Genomic DNA, 27,131 nt, shown 5'->3' with positions numbered 1-27,131 from the left:
CGGAAAAATTAACACGCACAAAGGACTATTCGTGTACCACAGGTGCCCGTTCGGGATTCGCTTGGCTGCAGCCATATTCCAAAGAAACATGGAGAGCCTGTTGAAATCGGTTCCACGCGCTGTCGTATTTCGGGACAACACCCTCATTACTGGCCGCAATACCTCCAAACACCTGCACAACCTGGAAGAAGTTTTAAGTCGACTAAACATCTGATTCAAATGTGTCTTCCTGGCGGCAGAGGTAGAATTCCTGGGGAGGAAGATTGCGGCAGATGGCATCAGACCCACGGACTCGAAGACAGAGGCCATCAAGAATGCACCCACACCATGAAATGTAACGGAGCTGCGTCGTTCCTGGGACTCCTCAACTATTTCGGTAACTTCTTTCCAGGGTTGAGCACCTTGCTGGAACTATTGCACAAGCTGTTACGCAAGGGAGACGACTGGGCTTGGGGTAAAAATCAAGAGGCCGCCTTTGAGAAGACCAGAAGCCTGCTGTGTTCGAATAAGTTGCTGGTATTATATGACCCATGTAAACGTCTAGTTTTAGCATGTGATGCGTCGTCGTACGGTGTCGGGTGTGTTTTGCAGCAAGCCAATGCAGTGGGCAAGCTACAGCCGGTTGTATATGTGTCCAGAAGCCTATCAAAGGCCGAAAGAGGCTACAGCATGGTCGAAAAGGAAGCTTTAGCCTGTGTTTATGGTGTAAAAAAGATGCACCAATATTTGTTTACACTCCGGTTCGAGTTACAGACAGACCACAAGCCCCTAATCTCACTGTTTTCGGAAATCAAAGGCATAAACACCAATGCTTTGTCTCGAATTCAAAGATGGGCACTAACACTATCTGCCTACGACTATGTGATCGGCCACAGGCCAGGCACTGACAACTGCGCCGATTCTCTCAGCCGACTACCGAAGACAAACGTAGGTCCCTTGCAATGAGAATCAGGTGAATTTATAATGGGGAACAAAGAAATGGCAGACCAATTGAACAAATACTTTGGTTCTGTCTTCATGAACGAAGACAAAAATAACCTTCCGGAAATACTAAGGGACTGAGGGTCTAGTGAGAAGGAGGGACTGAAGGAAATCCGTATTAGGCGGGAAATTGTGTTAGGGAAATTAATGGGATTGAAGGCCGATAAATCCCCGGGGCCTGATAGTCTGCATCCCAGAGTACTTAAGGAAGTGGCCCTAGAAATAGTGGATGCATTGGTGATCATTTTCCAACAGTCTATCGACTCTGGATCAGTTCCTATGGACTGGAGGGTAGCTAATGTAACACCACTTTTTAAAAAAGGAAGGAAAGAGAAAACAGGGAATTATAGACTGGTTAGCCTGACATCAGTAGTGAGGAAAATGTTGAAATCAATTATTAAAGATGAAATAGCAGCGCATTTGGAAAACAGTGACAGGATCGGTCCAAGTCAGCATGGATTTATGAAGGGGAAATCAAGCTTGACAAATCTTCTAGAATTTTTTGAGAATGTAACTAGTCGAGTGGACAAGGGAGAACCAGTGGAGGTGGTGTATTTGGACTTTCAAAAGGCTTTTGACAAGGTCCCACACAAGAGATTGGTGTGCAAAATTAAAGCACATGGTATTGGGGGTAATAAACTGATGTAGATAGAGAACTGGTTGGCAGACAGGAAGCAGAGTCGGGATAAATAGGTCATTTTCAGAATGACAGGTAGTGACTAGTGGGGTGCCGCAGGGCTCAGTGCTGGGACCCCAGCCATTTACAATATACATTAATGATTTAGATGAAGGAATTGAGTGTAATATCTCCAAGTTTGCAGATGATACTAAGCTGGGTGGCGGTGTGAGCTGTGAGGAGGACGCTAAGAGGCTGCAGGGTGACTTGGGCAGGTTAGGTGAATGGGCAAATGCATGTCAGATGCAGTATAATGTGGATAAATTTGAGGTTATCCACTTGGCAAAAACGCAAAGACAGAATATTATCTGAATGGTGGCAGATTAGGAAAAGGGGAGGTGGAACAAGACCTGGGTGTCATGGTACATCAGTCATTGAAAGTTGGCATGCAGGTACAGCAGGTGGTGAAGAAGGCAAATGGTATGTTGGACTTCATAGCTAGGGGATTTGAGTATGGGAGCAGGAAGGTCTTACTGCAGTTGTACAGGACCTTGCTGAGGCCACACCTGGAATATTATGTTCAGTTTTGGTCTCCTAATCTGAGGAAAGACATTCTTGCTATTGAGGGAGTGCAGCGAAGGTTCACCAGACTGATTCCTAGGATGGCAGGACTGACATATGAAGAGAGACTGGATCGACTGGGCCTGTATTCACTGGAGTTTAGAAGGATGAGAGGGGATCTCATAGAAACATATAAAATTCTGATGGGACTGGATAGGTTAGATGCAGGAAAACATAGAAACATAGAAAATAGGTGCAGGAGTAGGCCATTCGGCCCTTCGAGCCTGCACCGCCATTCAATGTGTTCATGGCTGAACGTGCAACTTCAGTACCCCATTCCTACTTTCTCGCCATACCCCTTGATCCCCCAAGTAGTACGGACTACATCTAACTCCTTTTTGACTATATATAGTGAATTGGACTCAACAACTTCCTGTGGTAGAGAATTCCACAGGTTCACCACTCTCTGGGTGAAGAAGTTTCTCCTCATCTCGGTCCTAAATGGCTTACCCCTTATCCTTAGACTGTGACCCCTGGTTCTGGACTTCCCCAACATTGGGAACATGCTTCCTGCACCTAACCTGTATAAACCCGTCAGAATTTTAAACGTTTCTATGAGATCCCCTCTCATTCTTCTGAACTCCAGTGAATACAAGCCCAGTTGATCCAGTCTTTCTTGATATGTCAGTCCCGCCATCCCGGGAATCAGTCTGGTGAACATTCGCTGCATTCCCTCAATAGCAAGAATGTCCTTCCTCAAGTTAGGAGACCAAAACTGTACACAATACTCCAGGTGTGGCCTCACCAAGGCCCTGTACAACTGTAGCAACACCTCCCTGCCTCTGTACTCAAATCCCTTCGCTATGAAGGCCAACATGCCATTTGCTTTCTTAACCGCCTGCTGTACCTGCATGCCAATCTTCAAGGACTGATGTACCATGACACCCAGGTCTCGTTGCACCTCCCCTTTTCCTAATCTATCACCATTCAGATAATAGTCTGTCTCTCTGTTTTTACCACCAAAGTGGATAACCTCACATTTATCCACATTATACTTCATCTGCCATGCATTTGCCCACTCACCTAATCTATCCAAGTAACTCTACAGCCTCATAGCATCCTCCTCACAGCTCACACTGCCACCCAACTTAGTGTCATCCGTACATTTGGAGATACTACATTTAATCCCCTCGTCTAAATCATTAATGTACAGTGTAAACAGCTGGGGCCCCAGCACAGAACCTTGCGGTACCCCATTAGTCACTGCCTGCCATTCTGAAAAGTACCCATTTACTCCTACTCTTTGCTTCCTGTCTGCCAACCAGTTTTCAATCCACGTCAGCACACTACCCCCAATCCCATGTGCTTTAACTTTGCACATTAATCTCTTGTGTGGGACCTTGTCGAAAGCCTTCTGAAAGTCCAAATACACCACATCAACTGGTTCTCCCTTGTCCACTCTACTGGAAACATCCTCAAAAAATTCCAGAAGATTTGTCAAGCATGATTTCCCTTTCACAAATCCATGCTGACTTGGACCTATCATGTCACCTCTTTCCAAATGTGCTGCTATGACATCCTCAATAATTGATTCCATCATTTTACCCACTACCGATGTCAGGCTGAGCAGTCTATAATTCCCTGTTTTCTCACTCCCTCCTTTTTTAAAAAGTGGGGTTACATTGGCTACCCTCCACTCCATAGGAACTGATCCAGAGTCTATGGAATGTTGGAAAATGACTGTCAATACATCCGCTATTTCCTAGGCCACCTCCTTAAGTACTCTGGGATGCAGTCCATCAGGCCCTGGGAATTTAACGGCCTTCAACCCCAACAATTTCCCCAACACAATTTCCGACTAATAAGGATTTCCCTCAGTTCCTCCTTCTTACTAGGCCCTCTGACCCCTTTTATAACCGGAAGGTTGTTTGTGTACTCCTTAGTGAATACCAAACCAAAGTACTTGTTCAATTGGTCTGCCATTTCTTTGTTCCCCGTTATGACTTCCCCTGATTCTGACTGCAGGAGACCTACGTTTGTCTTTACTAACCTTCTTCTCTTTACCTATCTATAGAAGCTTTGGCAGTCCATTTTAATGTTCCCTGCAAGCTTCCTCTCGTACTCTATTTTCCCTGTCCTAATCAAACCATTTGTCCTCCTCTGCTGAGTTCTAAATTTCTCCCAGTCCCCGGGTTCACTGCTATTTCTGGCCAATTTGTGTGCCACTTCCTTGGCTTTAATACTATCCCTGATTTCCCTAGATAGCCACGGTTGAGCCACCTTCCCTTTTTTATTTTTACGCTAGACAGGGATGTACAATTGTTGTAGTTCATTCATGCAGTCTCTAAATGTCTGCCATTGCCCATCCACTGTCAACCCCTTAAGTATCATTCACCAAACTCTCCTAGCCAATTCACGCCTCATACCTTCAAAGTTACCCTTCTTTAAGAATGTTCCCGATGCTGGGGAAGTCTAGAACCAGGGGACACAGTCTAAGGATAAGGCGTAAGCCATTTAGGACTGAGATGAGGAGAAACTTCTTCACTCAGAGAGTTGTTAATCTGTGGAATTCTCTACCACAGAGAGTTGTTGATGCCAGTTCATTGGATATATTCAAGAGGGAGTTAGAGATGGCCCTTACGGCTGAAGGGATCAAGGGGTATGGAGGGAAAGCAGGAAAGGGGTACTGAAGTGAATGATCAACCATGATGTTATTGAATGGTGGTGCAGGCTCGAAGGGTCGAATGGCTTACTCCTTCACCTATTTTCTATGTTTCTATGTTTCTATGTTGCCCAACACCGGAATGGAAACGGCGCAGCCCACAGACCTGCTACTGGCCATGGATACCTTTGATAGCAAAGGGTCACCCGTAACGGCCTGCTAAATTAAGACCTGGACCAGCCAGGATCCTCTGCTATCCCTTGTAAAAAGTTGCATCCTCAATGGGAGCTGGTCAGCAGTCCCTAGAGACATGCAAGGTGAGATCAAATCGTTTCACCGTTGTAGAGACGAAATGTCGATCCATTCAGATTGCCTCTTATGGGGCAGCCGCATTAACTTGCCAAAGAAAGGCAGGGAAACCTTCATACGTGACCTACACAGCACCCACCCAGGCATAGTCATGATGAAGGCTATCGCCAGGTCCCACCTCTGGTGACCCGGCATTGATTCGGACCTGGAGTCGTGCGTGCACAAGTGTAACACCTGCTCACAACTGAGCAATGCTCCCAGGGAGGCTCCACTTAGTCTCTGGTCCTGGCCCTCGAAACCATGGTCCAGGATCCATGTGGATTAATTTCTGGGAAAGATGTTCTTGGTTGATGTGGACGCCTACTCCAAATGGATTGAATGTGCTATGATGGCATCCAGCATGTCCGCAGCCACCATTGTAAGCCTCAGGGCCATGTTTCCCACCCATGGCTTTCCCACCCATGGTCAACAACAATGGTCCGTAATTTAGAGCTCGGAATTCAATGAATTCATGACCCATAATGGCATCAAGCATGTCAGATCTGCCCCGTTCAAGCCCGCATCCAACGGCCAAGCGGAGCGGGCAGTCCAAACCATAAAGCAGAGCTTGAAATGTGTCACAGAAGGCTTCTTACAAACCCGCCTGTCCCGGGTACTGCTCAGCTACAGGACACGACCCTATTCACTTACCCGGGTTCCCCCTGCAGAATTACTAATGAAACGAGAACTCAAAACCAGGCTCTCCTTAGTACACCCTGACCTCAGTGATCGGGTGGAAACCAGGCGTTATCAGCAAAACACGTACCATGATCGCGTGGTTGTATCACGCGACATCACTGTAAATGACCCTTTGTTTATGCTGAATTACGTTCAGGGCCCCAAATGGATCACCGGCATTGTATTAGCCAAGGAGGGGAATAGAGTGTTTGTTGTCAAATTGCTTAACGGTCAAATGTGCAGAAAACATTTGGACCAAACCCAAATTACGATTCACAGATAACCAGGAACCACCGGAAGAGGACCTTATCTTCAGCAACCCACTGACACACGCCCAATCGACAACAGACCTCACTGCCAACCATGAGGATGATCCACAATTCAGCCCAACCAGTCACGCTGCAAGACAGCAGTGGCCCAAGCAACTCATCCAGGCCAGTAGCGACACACAGATGGTCAACCAGAGAGCGCAGGGCTCCGGTTCGCCTTAACCTGTAATCAACTCGCATCAAAGACTTTGGGGGGGAATGATGTCATGTATGCAATCTCTTTGTATTCACTATGTAACTATGTACAATGTACCACCTGAGGGCGCTGCTGTTGGAGGCCCAGGGGTTTCCTGCCATGGTGTGCAGGGGATATAAAAGGCAGCCTGCCATGCTACTCCTCACTTTGCTGTCATATTAAATGGACTGACGTCATACAGCTCTTACTCACAGTACAAGGCCTCGTGGAGTTGTTCGATGGTAATTGCAGACATAATAGTGGGTAATGGTCAGGACAAATGCCACATAGTGTGTGAGGTTCAGTGGCCAATACCATGCAGCAGATCAAACAAACGCCACCAGGAAAAGCATAGGGCGTAATGTGTTTCTAGTTGTGGTGCCAGTAAATGCACCAGGATCAATATGAATTTTGCTTGTTCTGCCTGAACTGGATATTATCATAGAATCTTGCAGCACAGAAGGAGATATGTAACCCATCGTGCCTGTGCTAGCTCTTTGAAAGAGCTATTCAGTTAGTCCCGCTCCACCATTCTTTCTCCATAGCTCTGCAATGTTTTCCTTTTCAAGTATATATCCAACTCCCTTTTGAAAGATACGACTGAATCTGCTTCCACCACCTTTTCCGGCAGTGCATTCCAACTCGCTGCATAAATAACATTCTCCTCATTGCTCCTCTGGTTCTTTTGCCAAATATCTTAAATCTGTGTCCTCCAGTTAGCAACCCTCCTCCAGTGGAAACAGTTCTCCTTATTTACATTAAAAACCCCCAAAATTTTGAACACCCCTATTAAATCTCCCCTTTAACCTTATCTGCTCTAAGGAGGACAATCCCAGCTTCTCTGGTCTCTCTACATAACTGAAGTAATTTCTGGTAAATTTACCAGGCATCCTTTCTAAGTTATAATATTTTGTAATGCTAAGTTCAGTAATTTTTCAACAAAAAAACACTCTGGATGCTATGGTGATCTGAATTATTAATTAGCTATTCAAGAGGAGAAATTATTGTGTACAATTTCAAACATTTCAAAACCATTGTGACAATGGCTCCATTGCAACACCTAAGATCTAGGTGTTGTTCTATTCTATTCCCCCAGCAGGGGACTTAGCTAAGATATATGCACGGAAGCCTCCTGCTCCCATATCAAAGAGTTGGCACTCTCCTTGGTAGTAACTTTGATTGACAGCTTGGTGGGCTGAACGCCAGCCACCCACCCTCACCCACCCACCCATTTCACAGACTGGCTAGAGAAGTCCCTCTTTCACTATGCCGGATGCAGAGTAAGCTTTATTCCAACAGCAGCGGTAGAAAGCTGTCTGCATTTTAAAATATCTGAACCAGCTACCACTGAATAGCTTAGCTGGAGAAATAAGCCTAGATTTACAGAGTTAGTAAGTCATATTTTTATTATTTTCCATAACTAAGAAGCATCGAGCAATTGATTGTTCTCAGTGGGAAAACTGTATATTCCTGCATTTTATGTAAAATACATAGTTGTTGGATTGAAGATGTGCCTGTCTTAATAAAGTGCTTTTCAGTTGGCCTTCCATAAAAAGCGGAGAACACACATGGCAGAACATCCGATATTTCAGTAACTGATATATGGAGCAAGGGTTCTATGTTGCGCTGGTTCATTTAGGCATTGGGCAGTAAAAGGTGCACCCCAGATCATAGGGGATATGAGCTCCTATTATGGGAGTGGCTGGCGATACTGAATCTTGCGCAAAACCAGAAAATTGTGACAGCACCTGAAACGGGAAACTGTCAATCACAAGAACTTGGCCATTTTTGCTATAATGTCACTGGTACCTGATGACAGTATAACAATCCTGATGGCTGTTTTTGGAGTTGCTCCATTATTCATGCGTGACCCTTAAGCATTGGCAAGCTATTCGACTGCTAGAACACCACAGTCAAGCCAAATTTTCTCCTCACACAATTCAAATAGTAGGGATGGCTGGATAGTGATTATGAGTTGGAACACTTGTTGATTTTACCACAGGGAGGCCAATTGCAGCACCCCCACAACTGCATTAATTGAGACAAGCAAAATCAGCACAGAGGAATTACCTCAGACCTTCCCGATTTGTATTGCTCAGCTACTCACCAAATAAACGTCAACCATCCTGCTGCCAACAGTACCGGGTAAGTTATAGTGGGGGCAAAATTCAAGTAGCTCCCAAAATGGTCCCTTTAAGTACCGCTGGTCAAGCAACTGAACGCCTGATAAAACTCTTTTAAATTATAACTTAAGCCAAGTGCCCCCTTTGATAAATGGGCACAACAACTAGAACCCGCAAATTAACAAATAAACATTAAAGGGAACCTTAACAAATCAAATAAAAATTCTGTTCTCTGTTGTAATGATGCACTCCAGTCCCTCCGGTGCCCACCTCTCGCGAGAGGGCCTTGAGCATACCAGTAAATGCCCCTTGCTCCAGCTCCTGTGGCAACCTAGTGCGAACATAACCGCGGAAGAGAGGAAGGCAGACAGGTTGAACCACCCCCTCAACCGCCTGCTGCCTGGACCTGCTAATGGCCACCTTGGCCAGGCCCAAGAGCCGTCCCACAAGGAGCCCTTATGATCTGCCCACTCCCTTCCGCACTGGGTGCCCAAAGATCAGGAGCGTGGGACTGAAATGCGGCCAGAAATCGAGGAGCAGCCCCTTCAAATAATGGAAGAGGGGCTGCAACCTCACACACTCCATAAAAACATGGAACACAGACTCCCCCAGACTGCAGAAAATGCAGACGGCCTGGGATTCCATGAACCGACTTAAAACCTTATTGCACAGGACTGCCATGTGGTGACAGAGGTGCCCTCCACCTGCACCCCTATAGCTCTCACCGTCCTTCCGCCTCACGATTTTCAATTGCTGGCCGCCAATTATTTTAGACGAGTAACGGGCAGTAAGCAATTGAAAATCACTCCCAGTATGCCTTTATCATTTTGTTAAATTTAACAATGGAATATTCCTGAACATTGGAAATGGTTTCCAGTGGGGGAAAGACTCACTGGAAACTCTTCATTTGTCCTGCAAAAAATATCATTAAGCATAGATAAGATCATCACTTCAAGCTCTTGGCTTGTGTTGTCTGGTGAAGCTTGTGTGCAAATGGGTTTGCTAGGTGGGTTTAGCCTATTTGCATTGGCTCCTTGTACACAAGAGTTTGTAGCAGACACTTTCCAGAGTCGTTGTTATATTCTGTGCGATGACACTGAGATCTACCTCCCCCAGATAACAGCAGCTGGTTTGCTGGAAGCAGCCCTGTCAGCCCATGCAAGCAGATGTAATGTATTTTTGCGCTGGACCATGCTGTTCTCATTTAAAAAGTGTGAACTTATAATTATCAGAATTATGCTTTTAATTATGTGGCAATTAGCCTCCTGCAATGAGCTGAGAGGGAACGTATAGAATTATTTATTGCCTTAATTCATTCCAGTCAAAATTTTGTGCGGTGGATTTTTAACCCTAGATATGTCACTGGGTTGAGTAATGCAGTGGTCAATGGCTATGGAGTTTCTATAAACTGCAAAACGAGGAGGGGAAACATGCACTAAATAACTTTGAGTCCAGTGAAGGAACAAAATATAGATGAAAAGAAAAAGAAAGACATGCATTTATTTACATTGCATGGCCTCAGGACATCCCAAAGCATTTTTACAGCTAATGAAGTACTTTTGAAGTGTAGTCACTGTTGTAATGTAGAATGTAGATCTGCACCAGTAATTCTTCAATCTGTCAATCAAGTTTGAGGAACTTTGGATATAAAGAACAAGAAAGAAAGACTTGCATTTATATATTGCCTTTCACAACCACCAGACGTCTCAAAGTGCTTTACAGCCAATAAAGTACTTTTTGAAGTGTAGTCACTGTTGTAATGTGGGAAACGCGGCATTAGCACAACAAGCTCCCACAAGCAGCAATGTGGTAATGACCAAATAATCTGTTTTTGTAATGTAGATTGAGGGATAAATATTGGCGAAGATACCAGGAATAACTCTCCTACTCTTCTTTGAAATACTGCCATAGGATCTTTTACGTCCAGCTGAGAGGGCAGCTCATCCAAAAGATTAATGTCTCATCCGAGAGACGGCACCTCCTACATTGTAGCACTTCCTCAGTACTGCACTGGAGTGTCAGCCTAGATTTATGTGTTCAAGTCCCTGGAGTGGGACTTGAACCCACAACCTGCAGACTTAGAGGAAAAAATGCTACCCACGGAGCTACAGCTGACACTGCTCAAAGTCAATGGACAAGGTGTGTTTGTAGCAGGGGGTGGAGGTGATGTCCAATTATTGGGCCCAAGTTTCCACATGATTTGCGCCTGATTTTTAGGAGCAACTGGTGGAGAACGGACTATCTTAGAAATCGCAATTCTCCACATTTTTTTTTCTGCAGTTCTGGTCAGGTAGAACAGTTCTACTTTGGAACAGAATTTTTTCTTCAAAAGGGGGCGTGTCCGGCCATTGACGCCTGATTTCAAAGTTTCCACAGTGAAAACGTACTCCAAACTAACTTAGAATGGAGCAAGTGAAGATTTTTGTAGAACTGAAAAAACCTGTTCTACACATTAAAAAATCAGGCGCAGGTTACAAATTAGGCGTCCAGAACGTGGTGGGAGGGGAGGGGGGGGAAGGGAAGTCATTCAATTCTACAATAAATCCTTATTTATACTTCTACAAATATTATACAAATAAATCCAACCTGAATAAACATTTATAAGCAAAGAAAAGATTAACTAAACCATCTTCCTACCTGTGTGAAAGTGCTTCAGCCAGCCTCACAAGTTCGTTTGTTTGTTCCCGATGGCAAAGGGGGAGGAGGAAGACATTCCCGACGGCGGGCGGGCCCGACTGCAGCGGGGGGGGGGGGGAGGAAGATGTTCCCGAGGGGGGAGGAAGACGTTCCTGACGGCGGGCGGGAAGGAGACAGTGAGAAGGCTGCAGGACACCTCAGTGCTGATGTGCTGATGGCAATGTGCTTTTATTAAAAAATGTTCAAAAATTAAACAGCTACAAAAATGGCCGAGTGCCAATGTTTCCTTCACACTGCGCGTGCGCGAATGCTCCAACGCGCACGCGCAGCGTTGCCGGCAGGAAAAAAACTAATTTAAATAGTACCCGCCCCCTCCTACTTACAAAATCGGCGCGAGTGTAGGCTCCGCCCCCCTGGGCGCCGCGCCAAACAGACAGGGAGTTGCAGGGCTCTCCAGAATCGCGAGTTTTTTTTCCGGCGCCGTTTTAGGCGTGAAAAACGGGCGCCCAGCTCGGAGGGGTGCACGTTTTTTATCGTGTGGAAACTTGGGCCCATTGTACTGTCATTAGCATTTAAATACAAGCCTCTCCACCTAAGACTGCTGTGATCTATAATGGTTTATAAGAACCATAATCTTCCTTTCGGGATAGGCCTTCTGGACAGGCTCAGCACCGTGAGCAGCCTAAATTCTCAGCCACATCGGCACATCTTCACTACAATAATCGGGTTTTATGCTGCATGCCTAGCAATGTAGCGCCGGCCGAGTGGAAACATCTCTGAGGAGTTTCCCACCCATTGTAAAATTTGATAAAGCACATAAGCGGGACATTTTAGATTTTGCCAGGATTGCAGAATAGGGGCTCAGATATTGGAAGCAATTACATTGTTTCTTGTTTCCCATGTCCTTTTGACAAAATATATGAAGCATTTTAAAATAGCCAGCGTTACTTTACATATATAAAGACTGTGGGCTAGAATCTCCACTTTTGCGCTTATCACCCAAAAATGGCCGTTATTTCCGGCGTGGATGTTAAAAAAGGGTTTTCTGATCGTCGGCTTCTCGCCCATTCTCATCACACCTCATTTACATTTTTGAAACTGGGCGTTAACATGAGCGATATCAAATAAGCGATAGCGTTAAATTTTTCTGACCTTCTGCCGTAAAGTGTGGCCGTCCTTAGCAACATTATGGAATCCCTCAATTCCAGCGATTCACGAAGTATCATCATCCAAGAAGATGTCGCAGGAACCAGGATACCTATGGAAATCGATACTGGTGCATCGATGAGTGTTGTACCGGAATCGCTATATCTTGATAAGTTGCGTAATTTTTGACTGGAGAAATCGAAGATAGAGCTGCGAGGCTACACAGGAGAGCAATTCCCTTTTGTAGGAAGTATCATCATACCGGTGAAATACAAGGATCAGTTTCTGAGCTTGCCTCCTATAGCAGTGGCAGGGGACAAGACTGCCTTGATAGGTAGAAATTGGTTGGGATCACTGAAGCTGGATTGGAATTAGATTTTTTGTGTGGAATTGAGATTTTCATCGAAAGATGACACCAACAAGCAGTATCCAAAGCTGCTCCGTGAAACACTTCAGTCCAATCCAAAACTTCAAGGAGAGTGTCAGGGTGCAGAAGAATGCAAGACCAGTTTACTGCAGGCTACATCCCGTACCATACGCACTCAAGGAGACAGTTGAGCAAGAACTCAAAAGACTAGAAACTAAGAACATTATCTCTAACATAGATCTAAGTAATCGGGCAACACCCATTGTTGTTGTACCTAAGTCAGATGGTAAGGTAAGGTTGTATGATGATTATAAAGTTACCGTAAACCAAGTTCTAGAGTGTAATCTACCCAATACATTGCCAAATGTAGAAGATTTGTTCACAATGCTTTCAGGTGGCCAGATCTTTTCAAAGTTAGATCTAACAAATGCCTACCTGCAACTTGAGTTAGAGAAAGAGTCCAAATCATGCTTGACTATAAATACTCATCTAGGCCTATATTAGTTGAATAGGCTATCATTTGGAGTGTCTTCCGTCCCTGCCATATTCCAAGGGTGATGAACCAGATTTTGCAAGGGATTGAAGAGTAGTGTGTTATTTAGATGACATACTCATTTCAGCACCACCCAATTATGTTCCTCCCAAATTTGGCTACAGTGTTACAGCCATTGAATGAGCTGTTGAAAAAACAGGTCCATAGGAAGTGGTCAGAAGAATGCGTCATTCAAAGTGTGTAAAAGCCAATTAGTAGAGAGTACGATGTTAGTTCACTACAACGTATCTAAGGTGATGTATCTCCGTATGGAGTTGTACGGAGAACTCTCATGTACTATATAGTGGAGAGGAGAGACCAATTGCTTTTGCTTCATGCACTCTCAGTGCCAGTGAGCAGAATTATGCGCTGATTGAAAGGGAAACTTTGGCATTTATTTTTGGCATCAAGAAGTTTCACAACTACTTGTTTGGTCATAAGTTTACCATAGTTACTGACAGCAATCTTCCATCCAAAGTCTCCAGTTTGAACATTAGCTGCAGCCCGAATGCAGAGATGAGTTTTGATTTTGTCAGCATATACTTATGACACTGAGTACAGATGATCAGTTGATCACAGAAATGTTGATGCTTCCAGGTTACCATCCCCATCACAAATTACACCCAATAGGGAAGAAGTGTTCTATTTTTCATACATTGATGAGCTACTAGTCATAGCTGAAGAGATTGGTAAGGCAACCAGACATGACCCAGTTATGTCAAAGGAGTAAGAGTACATAACAAATAGCCAAACCAGGTATCTGAGGAAGATATTCATCCATACTTCATTCACAGGAATTGAATTGTCAGTGGATAAAGATTGTATCATGTGGGGAGATAGAGTTGTTATTCCAAATAAGTTCAGTTGCAAATTATTAGGAGATCTTCATGAGCAGTACCTGTGAATGTGCTTGACCAAGAGTTTTGCCTGCAGTTACTTATGGTGGCCAGGTTTAGATAAAGAGATAGAGTACATCGTCAGTCAGTGTACAACATGTCAATTGGTGAGCAAGAAACCACCATCAGTACCATTACAGCCATGGAAATGGCCCCCCAGGGTGTGGCAAAGTTTACATGTAGATATTGCTGAGCTCGAAGGACAGCAATTGTTCATAGTGACTGATAGTCATTCGAAGTGGGTAGAGGTGTTTCCAATGTGGAAAACAACAAGTAAAACACAAGACAATTTGCGAAGATTGTTTTCTTCACATGGCTCCCTAAGAAATTATGTCTGATAATGGGCCACAATTTTGTTGAGAAGAATTTGCACAGTTCATGAGCAGAAACGGTGTGAAACATATCAAAGTTCCACCATACCACCCTATTTCAAATGGTGCAGCAGAGCGCACAGTACAAATTGAAAAACATGTCCTCATCACGCAAATGTTGGATCCAAATCCAAGGAAATGGCAGTTGTCGTTGGACCACAAACTGGCTAATTTTCTGATTACTTATCGGAATACTCCTCATACTACTACTGGTAGAACACTAGCATAGTTGTTTCTCAAACGAGTTCTCGTTAAAGCCAAACTTGACAGAGTAGTAGAAGAGAAACAATCAAGGCAGAAAGAGAGTCATGATAGAGATAGAGTAAGAGAGAGAAGTGTGAAATTGAATCAGAAGGTTAGAGATAGGAACCATCACCATAAATGGTTAAAGTGGCTACCAGAAAGAGTAGTGAAGATATGTGACCCTCGCACATATTTGGTCAAGATGTTTGATCATGTAAAGGTTAGGTTTGTTCACATTGATCATATTTTACCTACAGATGTGGAAGGAGTTGAAAGTGGGGATGATTCGAATTATTCTCTTGATTCAGATAGTCTTATTACAAGTAGAGTACCAGTAGCAAATCCTACATCAGATGTACTAGAAACAAGTCCAAGAGAAAGACAGATTTTAAGTCTGAGTCTGAGTCAGGCAGACAAACAGTCTGAAGGTATAGAGGGTCCAAATGTAGATCAAGGTCAGCCCTTGGAGAAAAACTCTCCTCAGGCTCAGCCTAGAATGAGTCCAAGTCCTGTTCAGAATGAAGGTATTCTCTTTGAAACAGAAAACCAGTGGTTAAGTTTGATTTGTAAATATGGAAAAATAAGTTCATATTTTTTGTTGTGAATACCATACAAGTTATGTATAATTATTATTTTATAATGATTAACTTCTTCAATAAGGAGGGAGAAGTGTTGTCGACTAGTGGACTACTCCCTCTAATGGACTACTGATATAATAACTACTGATGTAATAAATCACAGTGCAGATTTCGTCCACTACAAGGTACAACGGACATGATTTTTATGGCGCGACAGTTGCAAGAAAAATGCAGGGAACAGCACCAACCCTTGTACGTGGCCTTCTTTGACCTTACAAAGGACTTTGACACTGTCAACCGCGAGGGACTATGGAGCATCTTCCTCCATTTTGGCTGCCCCCAAAAGTTTGTCACCACCCTCTGCCTGCTCCTCAATGACATGCAAGCTGTGATCCTGACCAACGGATCCATCACAGTCCCAATCCACATCCAGACCGGAATCAAGCAGGGCTGCGTCTTTGCGCCAACCCTCTTCTCGATCATCCTCGCTGCAATACTCCACCTCACACTCAACAAGCTCCCCACTGGAGTGGAACTAAACTACAGAACCAGTGGGAACCTGTTCAACCTTCGTTGTCTACAGACCAGATCCAAGACCGTCCCAACCTCTGTTGTCGATCTACAATCTATGCACATTCAGAGACTGAACTTCATGTTATAGTCAACATCTTCACTGAGGCGTACGAAAGCATGGGCCTTACACTAAACATCCGTAAGACAAAGGTCCTCCACAAACCTGACCCCGCCACACAGCACTGCTCCCCAGTCATCAAGATCCACGGTGTGGCCCTGGACAATGTGGACCACTTTCCATGCCTCGAGAGCCTACTGTCAGCAAGGGCAGACATTGACGATGAAGTTCAACACCGCCTCCAGTGCGCCAGCGCAGCCTTCGGCTGCTTGAGGAAAAGAGTGTTCAAAGATTAGGCCCTCAAATCTGACACCAAGCTCATGGTCTACAGTGTTGTAGTGACACCCGCCCTCTTGTATGGCTCAGAGTCGTGGACCATATACAGTAGACACCTCAATTCGCTGGAGAAATACTACCAATGATGTCTCCGCAAGATCCTGCAAATCCCCTGGGAGGAAAGATACACCAACGTTAGCGTCCTCGATCAGGCCAACATCCCCAGCATCGAAGCACTGACCACACTCGACCAGGTCCATTGGGCAGGCCACATTGTTTGCATGCCTGACACAAGACTCCCAAAGCAAGCGCTCTACTCGGAACTCCTACACGGCAAGCGAGCCCAAGGTTGGCAAAGGAAACGTTTCAAGGAGACCCTCAAAGCCTCCTTGATAAAATGCAACATCCCACTGACACCTGGGAGTCCCTGGCCAAAGACCGCCCTCGGTGGAGAAGGTGCATCTGGGAGGGTGCTGAGCACCTCGAGTCTCATCGCCGAGAGCATGCAGAAAACAGGCACAGGCAGCGGAAGGAGCGCGCAGCAAACCAGTCCGACCCACCCTTTCCTTCAATGATTGTCTGTCCCACCTATGACAGAGACTGTAATTCCTGTATTGGAGTGGAAGCAAGTCTTCCTCGATTTTGAGGGACTGCTTATGATGATGATGAAAGCATCTGTTAGGAGCCATCTTGTAAGTGTGTGTGCTTGTGTCGCTGTGTCTCAAGATATCACAGATATAGTGCCCTCAATTTTCTGATATACGCTTTCAGCAGATGAGATTCCATCCCCCCTCCCCTGCCCATTCCCTGCCAAGCGTGTACTTAGAAAATGACCTCCAATATACACTAGAACAATTTCATTTTACCTTTGACGGTTAATCTTTCTTAGTTGAGATACAAGATTGCATTTAATTTCAAGACACAATCTGATCTTCTGTCTTGGTTAGTGTGTTAAATGTGAACGCATTGACTTCTGAAACTTCATTAATTGGCAATTATTGAAAGGAGCATTGCAGCTCCCAGTCGCATGGTGTGAAAGCTGAATTTAGATCTCGAGAACAGATTGATTGTGAAAATACAGTCCGTTCTGAATCACAGAAATCACGCTGAAGCATAAACATAATCTTCAAAATAAAAAATTAGTCACCAGCTCTGAATGTCAGTTAAGACTTGAGTAGGCAAAAATGATCTCAGTGTTGTGGGTTTGTCGTAGGTCTTGAGATATTGATGTATGTTTCCCAGGAGATGAATATGTATTGAAAGCTATCCGATGATTTGGAATCTGGAGATGTAGTCAAGAAGAAAGTGGCTGCTTTTTTGCTTGTGAAGAATACTTAAAGTAGTTTGTGACTTTATACAAGATATCAGAATATTGTAACTCTCAGGGGAAATCTGCTCATGTGTCATTTGTTTATTTTTTTAAAGGAACTATCTTAGCCAGCTGGGTGTCTGACATGTGTCGAGACCCGATCACTATATTGAAGAGTGTCCCAAACAAACTACTGAAAGATAGTGCCAAACCGTCTTATGCTCATTGGTGCATTAAAGTGCAGGTATGAATCCATTTTTTCTTAAAAATAACTTTTGTCCACTCTCTCATTGCTTATGATCCTTATGACTTCACAATGTAAAAGAGCATTGCACAAGAAATGACTATTTGCCACATCAAGACTGTCCTTCCACAAAGCATGTGCAAGCTGCCCATTCACGGACTCTACCCCGTTACTTAATCTGCTATGGGAACGTTCCCCGAACATTTTTTCTTGATTCCCTGAACACATAAGCATAGCTGAACAAAGCTCAATAATACCATATTTGTCACTTTTCTCTAAACCTTCACTGTACTTTTAGTGTCCAGGATTGCATGGAATTTTGAAATGTTATTGTCACTCACCTACATAAAATTAGAATAAGATTGTTCTTTTGATTTATAATATAGTGCCCTCAAATTGTTACCTAATATTTAAGTAGCATTATTCATAACAACTTCACATTGCCTGAAAATGATCAGTGATTGGTAAATGTTCACACCCAAATTGTTTCTTGTGCTAATGGACAACTTTTCATCATATACATGCTTTTAATTTCTGTTCCAATGTGTATAACTCTACATTAATCCAGCAGCTCACATTCAGCAACACTGGATGAGCGGCTGTTAAAAAAAGCAGGAGCTGAGAGGAGCGGCTGCTTTTTCAAAAAAGAACGGGAGCAGAGAGGAGCAGCTGTTTAAAAAAGAACGGGAGCGGAGTGGCTGTTTAAAAAGAGTGGGAGCAGAGTGGAGCAGGTATTTAAAAAAGAGCGGGAGCGGAGCGGCTGTTTAAAAAAAAGCGGGAGCGGAGCAGAGTGGCTCCAATTCAAAAACAAAAAAAAATCAAAGAGTGACTTCACAGGAGAGCAGGTAGGTGATTGGTTGGTGAGTATTTCAGCTTTTCTTTGCTTTCAAAGTTAGAGAAGGGGGTTAAGTTAAGAGCTGAGGAACTGTAACTTGCTAGTACTTATTAAATTAATAACTTAAAACATAAAATAATTAAACAAAACTAAAATATCGATTGAATCAAAGATTGAACTCATTAATTAATAAATAAAACAAGGTTAGAGATGGCAAGGCAGATGGTGTGTCATAACTGTAGCATGTGGGAGTTGGGTATTTCAGACCATAACCTCTATCCCTATTTTTTCACATGGCAGCTGTCAATGATTGTGCCATTCCCATTTACACCTCTTCTAGACTCATCTTTTGTTTCTTTACTTGAAAAAAATTAGTTCTGATGAAGGGTTATCAACCTGAAACATTAACTCTGAATCTCTCTCCACAGATGCTGTCTGACCTGCTGAGTATTCCCAGCATTTTCTGCTTTTATTACATTAGGAAAGCTCCTCTGTTCATCTTTTAACATTGCCAGGGATCTTTTCCATCCACCTGAGAAGGCAATGAAGCCAACGGCTTTTAATGTCTCATCCGAAAGATGGCACCTCTGACAATGTTGCACTCCTTCAGTACAGCACGGAAGTTTCAGCCTAGATTATGTGATTTTCTCCTGGACTAGGGCCTGAGCCCATGACTTTCTGATTCAGAGGTAAGAGTACTATCACTGAGCCAAAATGTCACTTCAAAAAATGTGGAAATAGTGGGAATCTGAAATTAAAGCAGAAATTGCTGGAAATATACTGCATATTGATCAGCATTTAAATGCAGAAATTAAAGAAAGATTAATGTTTTGGGTGCTATCCTTCAGCAGAACTGATGAAATGTTAATTTTCTTTCTCTTTCAGATGATAGTGGGTGCTTAAGTTAATGGATGGGGTGCTAACAAGCACATTGCTTTGTCCTGGATGGTGTTGAGCTTCTCAAGTCTCATTGCAGCTGCATCCATCCATGCAAGTGAAGAGTATTCCATCACACTCATGATTTGTGTCTTCGTGGTGGAGTGGTTTTGGGGAGTCGGGGTGAGCCACTCGCCACAGAATACCCAGCCTCTGGCCTGCTCTTGTCGCCACAGTATTTATGTGGCTGGTCCAGTTGAGTTTTTCATCAATTGTGACCCCCAGGATGTTGATGGTGAGGTACTTGGTGATGGCAATGCCATTGAATGTCAAGGGGAGTTAGTTCGGCTAAATGGTTATTGCCTGGCTCTTGTGCGGTGTGAATGTGACTTGCCACTTATCAGTCCAAGCCTGGTTGTTGTTCAGGTCTTGCTGCATGCGGGCATGGACTACTTCATTATCTGAGCCATTGCAAATCGAGTCGAACACAGTGCAATCATCACTGTGCATATCATGTTTCGCAGTTCTAATTGTTGAAGTGGTTACATTAAATCATTTCAATTAACATCAAGTCAAGATTAGGTTTAACACAAAAGCAAAATACTACGGATGCTGGAATCTTGAATAAAACCAGAAAATGCTGGAAATCTCAGCAGGTCAGGCAGCATCTGTGGAGAGAAAGCAGAGTTAACATTTCAGTTCGATGACCCTTTGTCAGAACTGGAGAGTTTAAAATGGGCAGAGTTAATGACTGATCAGTTGCCTTGCACAACTACCTAAAGTACTTTAATATTGGACTGTTCAAAAATATGTCCACATTGACAATTATCATTGTGCAATACCTGATGCTTTTTAATTGTATTTAAGCTATGGTTTATTTATGAAAATATTCTTTCTGGTTACATTGTATGATACCCCTGTTTTAAAAGCACACTAAAAACATTATATTATATATATGGACCGGATTTTCAGCAGGTTTGCGACCGGGTTTTCGCCGAGATTTGACCCTCCGTGGCGAAAACTCAGTCACAAAGCCCGGGCAGGATTCTTTTTACGGCGGCACTTTCAAGTTCCGCCATGGAGAGGTGCGCTGACGTGCAATGACTCGGATTGTGTTTGCATTGAGTTTCGGCACTATCCCGACCCGTACGCCGCGCTCAGAATAGCGACAGGTCAAATCTGTCAGTGCAGCCCTGCCAGCAGCGGCAAGTATGAAAACCTGCAAAAAAGGTGAGTTAAAGTTTTTATTTTTTAATTTTTTTGCAGCGATTAGATCGTTAAGGGTCTTGTAAATGTTGGAATGTTTTTGGAATGTTTTTTGGAATTTTTTTTTTCTTTTTTCCCCCCTCTCAAGGCCTCTCTCGCAGCGCTCCCGGCCCCAGACTAAAGTTGCCGAAATGCGCGTTTTGCACTGCGAATGCTTGTGCAATGCCTCCCTTACCAAGACGTAAAGGCCGAAAGTTCAGGCTAAAAACGGTAGCACAGCGAAAACGGTAAGTTTCATGTATCGCTACCATTTTTGCTGAAAAACCCCAAAAGCCGAAAATCCGGCCCAATCGGTAGTTGTTTTTTTACTGATGTTTTGCAAATTAATTGGCACCATCAAAGCCACATTGCAAGTACAGAACATTAGAAAATGAGCACCTACGAGTGGAAAGTTAAAGTGCAATGGATCAGAAGATATATTATTGAAAACTGAATGGTAAATATGTATACTTATTACCTAAAGACAGTCCAAACTCCCAACATTACTCCCAACAATTGGAATAGATGCCCCACTATTCTCTGGTCAAATGTATAGGTCTCAGACACAGAGAAACAATGAACTTTGCAAATTTTAAAATCAATAATATAAAAGTGCTCCTGCTAACCATCTAAAATTTGTGTTGGATATGTCTATAATATTAATGACAGAACATAATTATATATTATGTATTTTAAATAAATGAGTCCAAGAGCAATTTGTGAAAGTGCTAAATAAATGAAATTGTAGCCCGTCTAAACAAATAAGCCTACGCCTATAGCATAACAGCGTGAAAAATGTTCCTTACATTTGCTTTATCACGTGCAAATCTTAAACTTTTTCTGGAGAGTGGGGGAGAGTGCTGAGTTCAAATCTATTTGTTCATTACTCCAGAATGAATGTTGCTAAAGGTGCATAATTCTTTAATTGTATGAATAATCATGTTCAGTTTGCTTTAATTGTACAAAAGATGACGTTTAGTCCTTTAATAATAAAGATGAGGTTCACGCTCCTTTAATACTATGAAGATTGACATTTATGTTCCTTTAGTACCAGGAAAGATGACACTCACTCTTCTTTAATAGTAGGAAAGATGATGTTGCCTTTTCTCTCCTTCACTTCCCCTTCCAATCCTCTTTTCTCATAACCTGCTATCTCTCTCCTCTCATGGGTGTATGCTAATTCCCTTTTTTGCCTTTCTGTTTCACTCCTCTCCTGGCCCTCAATCTTCGATCAATCTATTTACTTTTCTTTCAAGCTCTCTCTTATAGTAGCAAAAAATTACTGTGTAGTGCTAAGCCATGGAAACTAAGAAGATTCCTGGTTCAATTCCTATTCTTATTGTGTTAGCCAATCTCAGCCAGGGTGGCAATGGGGTATTAGAATTAACCTCAGCAACTCTGGTCTCGAGATGGGAAATGCCAGCCAGGATTCCCACTTCTGACCCTTAGTGGAGTTGTGCTTTTCATGGATGTCATGGTTAAATAGACCATGGGAAGTCAATGGTCAGCGGACAACTGAAGTGCCACTTCGGGCTTCGCTACACGTGAAACTGTACCTCGGCATGAGTTACAATCTTCAGGGGAGGAGAATTTATATGTTGTCACCTAAGACTACATTTGTGTCCAACATTTTATTCTAGGAGAATTATTGTCACCAGATTCACTATTTAGTGACCCTGACTGGAAGTGCACATCTATGGACATTGGATGAGGACAAGACTGGGCTCGACCATGATGAGTCACCTCCAAGTAGTTGTAGCCTGCCAACACTCATCATTAAGGCTCATATAGGAATAGTGGCCACTTAGATGTGGTGTGCCTGGACAATATTTATCCTTCAACCAACATCACCAAAATATTATCTTATTGTTACTTGCACCATCTTGCTCTGTGCAAATTGATTGCCGCGTTTACTACATTACAATAGTGATTACATTTCATTGGCTGTAAAGCGCTTTGGGACGTCCTGAAGTTATGAAAGATGCTAAATGCAAGCAATGTCTCTCTAAGCTGTATGGCTGTGCAGCTATCTGCTGGTCCCACATGGCCTTTCCAATGTCAAATTTCTCACCTGTGCGAAACTTTGAATGGGCCTCGTAGCCCGTTAAAGGGATCGTGCACCCAAATTTAAAATTAAGGGAGAACATTGAATGCAAGTCATTTCTTACTGGAGGGAAATCCGTACCCATGGAGCCATACCCCAGTAAGGATTAACACCATTACAAGAGGACATGAAGGTGACAAGAGAAAAATAAATAGAAGATTGTATTTATTTGAAAACGCTTTGTTGAATAATTAGAATTAAATTGGACAATAGTGAATCAGTACTGCATTTGTCATGGATTCTAGCACAGTAATTCTTTTTATGTGTAGAGAAGGAGAATGCTACTCGAAGAGCCTTGGTGTGGTACAGTATAGGTTGTTGTACACATTTGATTCCAGCACTCCTATGATTAATTGTTGTTGAAAAAACTTTGTAGTTAAGACTAACTAAATTTACCACGGAGTTGATTGCCGTTAGCAATGAAAATCCTGCCTAATGAACAGTTGTAATCAATTGTAATGGAGTGGCCCCATTCCTTCACAAAGACAGTACATGACCTCATCAAAGACTGGACTTCAGTGTATCAACTTAATCAGAAAAGAAAAGGGAGGGTGAAGATCAAAGTCTCCCAGTTCAGCTACAGCAAAGCATCTCTCACATTGTGCAGATAAAAGGAATAAAGGATTATTTATGATAGTCATTTTTCCTGTGTGTACATGTAGCAGGGTCATAGATGAAGCCAGGCTAGAAAATGTCATATCAGTTTGCTTTTCTCTATTTTCCATATCACTATTTACAGTACTAGTGATACGTTGTGGTTGGGGAGCAATCAGTTTTTCTGTTTAACCTTCAAAATATTTGTAAGGTAGTTTCTTACCTCCTCTTATCACCATTTATCACCCATTTGCAGGCCTCTTATCCACCCCACACCCCTCCACATGCCCAACACCCATTTCATCAAGATCTTTGTCTACTGCAGGTTGGCCTCAGAGAACATTGATAACAGAAATGGAAAAACCTTCAGTCTGTCGTACCCTCTTGGATTAAGGGAAAGATACTACACTTTTCTATGCCTCCTTCTAGGACGGCCTTAATATGCTCTACAACAAACCAACAGCAGCAAAAATCAATTCATGTCATGCTGATAGGCCTGTGAAACTGTCCCCCTCAATAATCTCAGCTTAACAGGATGTTTGGTGTTCTCCCAGCTTTTAGTAAAGTATTTCTTACATTCACACTGATGTACTGCCCTATCCTGCACTGCCTGGTGTGGTTCATAATATACAATTGCAATTGATAATAGTGCATTTGGCCAGTAAATGGAGTTGAGGTACAGATCAGCCATGATCTACTTGAATGGCAGAACAAACTTGAACTGGCTGGCCTACTCCTTCCTATTCCTATGTTTCTTTCTTCACCTGCACTGGAATTATATTTTTGGTCTGGTCTTTTGCTGTTTCCTCCTCTAGCTTGCAAATCTTTGCCGTGTTCGACATTAGCCTGATTAATCTATGATCCTTCCCTGATTTTAGATCGCTTGTGATTTTCTATTCTTTGCCTTGTCACGACCTTCATAATCGCTTCTTCTTTGATTCCATAGAACCGAGTTTGGTCATCATCTAGTTCTGTGTTCATCTCTCCCACAATTTCCTGTTTGAGTCCAGTTTCCAATGCTCAATCACCCGAGTCAGAGTCAGCAACGACATACTTTATGATTCTATTTGAAGCACATTATCCCTCCTTGTCCTCTTTAATCTCTCAGTAACATTCAACACAGTTGACTACTCCATTCTCCTCCACCACAAATCCCTTATAGTCCACTTCTGCAGAGCCGCCAGGCTTGTTTCCATTCCTGCTTGCCCCAGCATAGATAATACATCCCCAGCAACGGTTTCTTCTACCACCGCATGATCACTTCCATAGTACCTCCAGGTTACAACATGGACCCTCTTTTTCCTTGTTTACATGTTGCCCTTGGTAACATTGTCCACAGGCATGCAATTAGTTTCCAGCTGCATCTCTATCCTTGACTCCATGACCACCTGTCAGACTGTTTGTACAATATCAAGTCATGTATGAAACAACATTTTCTCCAGTTGAACACTGGGCAGACTGAAGCCACATTATTTAAATCCTGTCAAAATCTCTGTGTCCTTACCCCAGACTCCATTCTCCCACCTTTTGACCACCTCTTCTAATTCAGATTGGCTATCTAGTCGGGATAAGACAGACAATGTGCAATCTCAATGTACTGTTTGATCTTGAGATAAGTTTGAAATCCCATAACCTATGCAAGATCATTTATGCAACATTATCCATCTCTGCCCTTCCCTCATCCCCACAGCCACTAAAACCCTTATGCATGATTTGTTATCCCTAGACTTGACTTCTCCAATGGCTTGCTTACCGACCTCCCAATCTCCATCATACGCCTAATCCAACTCGACTAAGACTGCCACCTGCATCCTGTCCCACACCAGTTCCATACGTCATCACCCCTGTCCTCCATTGGCTCCCCATCTCCAAATGCATTAGAATTTAGAATCCTTAATTTTGTTTATAAATCCCTCCATGGTCTTGGCTATCCTACTTCTGCAACCTCCTCCAGCCCCTAATCCCAGCCCATGTCCTTCAGTTCTCTGATCTGAGATCGTATCTTGACATTCCTCCTCCCTCATTCTCCACTCTAAGGGCTCAAGTATCGGATCCCTGGTAGAACAGCGCACCTCGGAGAGGCCTGCCGAATTTCTAGAACTCAAAAAGTGCCAAAAACTTACTCGCAATTCTCCAATATCTGTTAGGCCCATTTCTAGCTCAGCGCGGTGCAGCAGGAGCTGCTGGGGGTGGAGCAAACGCATTCTGAGCAAGCACTGCCAGCAGGGGGGCGGGGCTAGGGCCCAGCGTCAGTTTGAGTGCCGGCAGCGTTGCGCATGCACGTTGGAGCGTGGGTGCATGCACAATGGCACACAAACATTGGCAATCGGCCACCTTTAAAGGGACATGCAGAAAAATGATTTTTGGGTGTGTGGAGGTGCGCAAAGCCTTCTGACTGATTTTTTGTGTCTGAAGGAGTGCTGTTAGCAATACTGTGGAAGAAATCAGCTGCTGGAATCAGTGAGTGTTATTAGTTGCTGCTAAACTTCCAGAACAAGTGCTGCATAGGTGCATGCAAAATAAGGACTGTGTGTTTTGAAAAATCACTGAGTGTCAATTCAATACAGCAATGGAATAACGTCCACCAAGAACGAAGAATTTCGTGCATGAGGAAGTGGAGACACTAGTTAATGTCATTGAGCAGAGATGGCAGGAGCTGGATACCAGCAACAGAGGTCGCACAAAAGTGCCACCCAAAGAAATGAAGAAACGCTGGAACCTAATTGCAGAAGATTACTGCTTCGTGGTACATACCAGGGGATCTGGAAGCCAGTGTGAAAAGAAATGACACTCTATGGTTTCACAGATTCCGATGTTGCGGGTCCCAGTGGTGCTGGCGGTGGTGGTGGTGTAATGCAGCATTTTACACCCAATGCCCCACCGTCCCAGCCTGTGCCTCCCACTGAAATGGTGTTGCCTGCAACACCCAGTGCCCCACCGTCCCAGCCCGCGCCTCCCACTGGTGCCGCCTGCAAGACCCAGGGCCCCACCATCCCAGCCCGTGGCTCCCACTGGAGTGGTGCCGGCAGCAACACCTAGGGCCCCACCGTCCCTGCCTGCACCTCCCAGTGGAGTGGTGCCGCGAGGCAGACCCAGTCAAAGGAGAAGGAGATTGGAGACACGCTTTCCTGAGATGCCAAGTGCAACAGATGTGGCTCAGGTTGTGGCATTGGGTGTGGAGCGCAATGACCTTACCCGATCACTCGTGGGCAGCGTCAGTGTGGTGGGTGAAGAGGCAACGGTACTGACGGGAGAAATAGCAGTAATGACACGGGAAATGAGGGAGGGAATGTCAGAGGGAGTGCAAGCCACGACACAGGCCTTCAGGGAGGACATGCAAGTGACGGCACAGGCCCTCATGGAGGTAGCTGCTGCAATAAGGGCACACAGCCCGGCCAATCAAATTATATCCCCATGAAGAAGTGAACATTCACCAAGATGTGGATGAGAGATGGTTGCAGCCTTTCTTTGCTGCTGTTGTTCTTGTTCTTGATGTAACTGTAGTAACTTTTTTCAAATTACAATTGTTTTGTAAGTTTTGTAACTTTACAACTTATAAGTGATCTTCGGGTTTTTAAGTGATCTTATAGTGTAAATGTTCTCATATTTTGTAAGTTATTTAATTGTGCACCTTTAAAGTGATCTTGAAGTTCCAGTGATCTTAAGAGTGTAAGATTTTTCACATTGAAATTGTTTTGTAACTTTTGTAACTTTACAACTTATAAGTGATCTTAGGATTTATAAGTGATCTTAGAGTGTAAATGTTCTCACATT

This window comes from Pristiophorus japonicus, chromosome 4, assembly GCF_044704955.1.
Source record: "Pristiophorus japonicus isolate sPriJap1 chromosome 4, sPriJap1.hap1, whole genome shotgun sequence".
Classification (NCBI taxonomy): Eukaryota; Metazoa; Chordata; class Chondrichthyes; family Pristiophoridae; genus Pristiophorus; species Pristiophorus japonicus.
The sequence above is the reverse complement of the archived record's forward strand: the minus strand, read 5'-3'. Positions refer to the sequence as shown.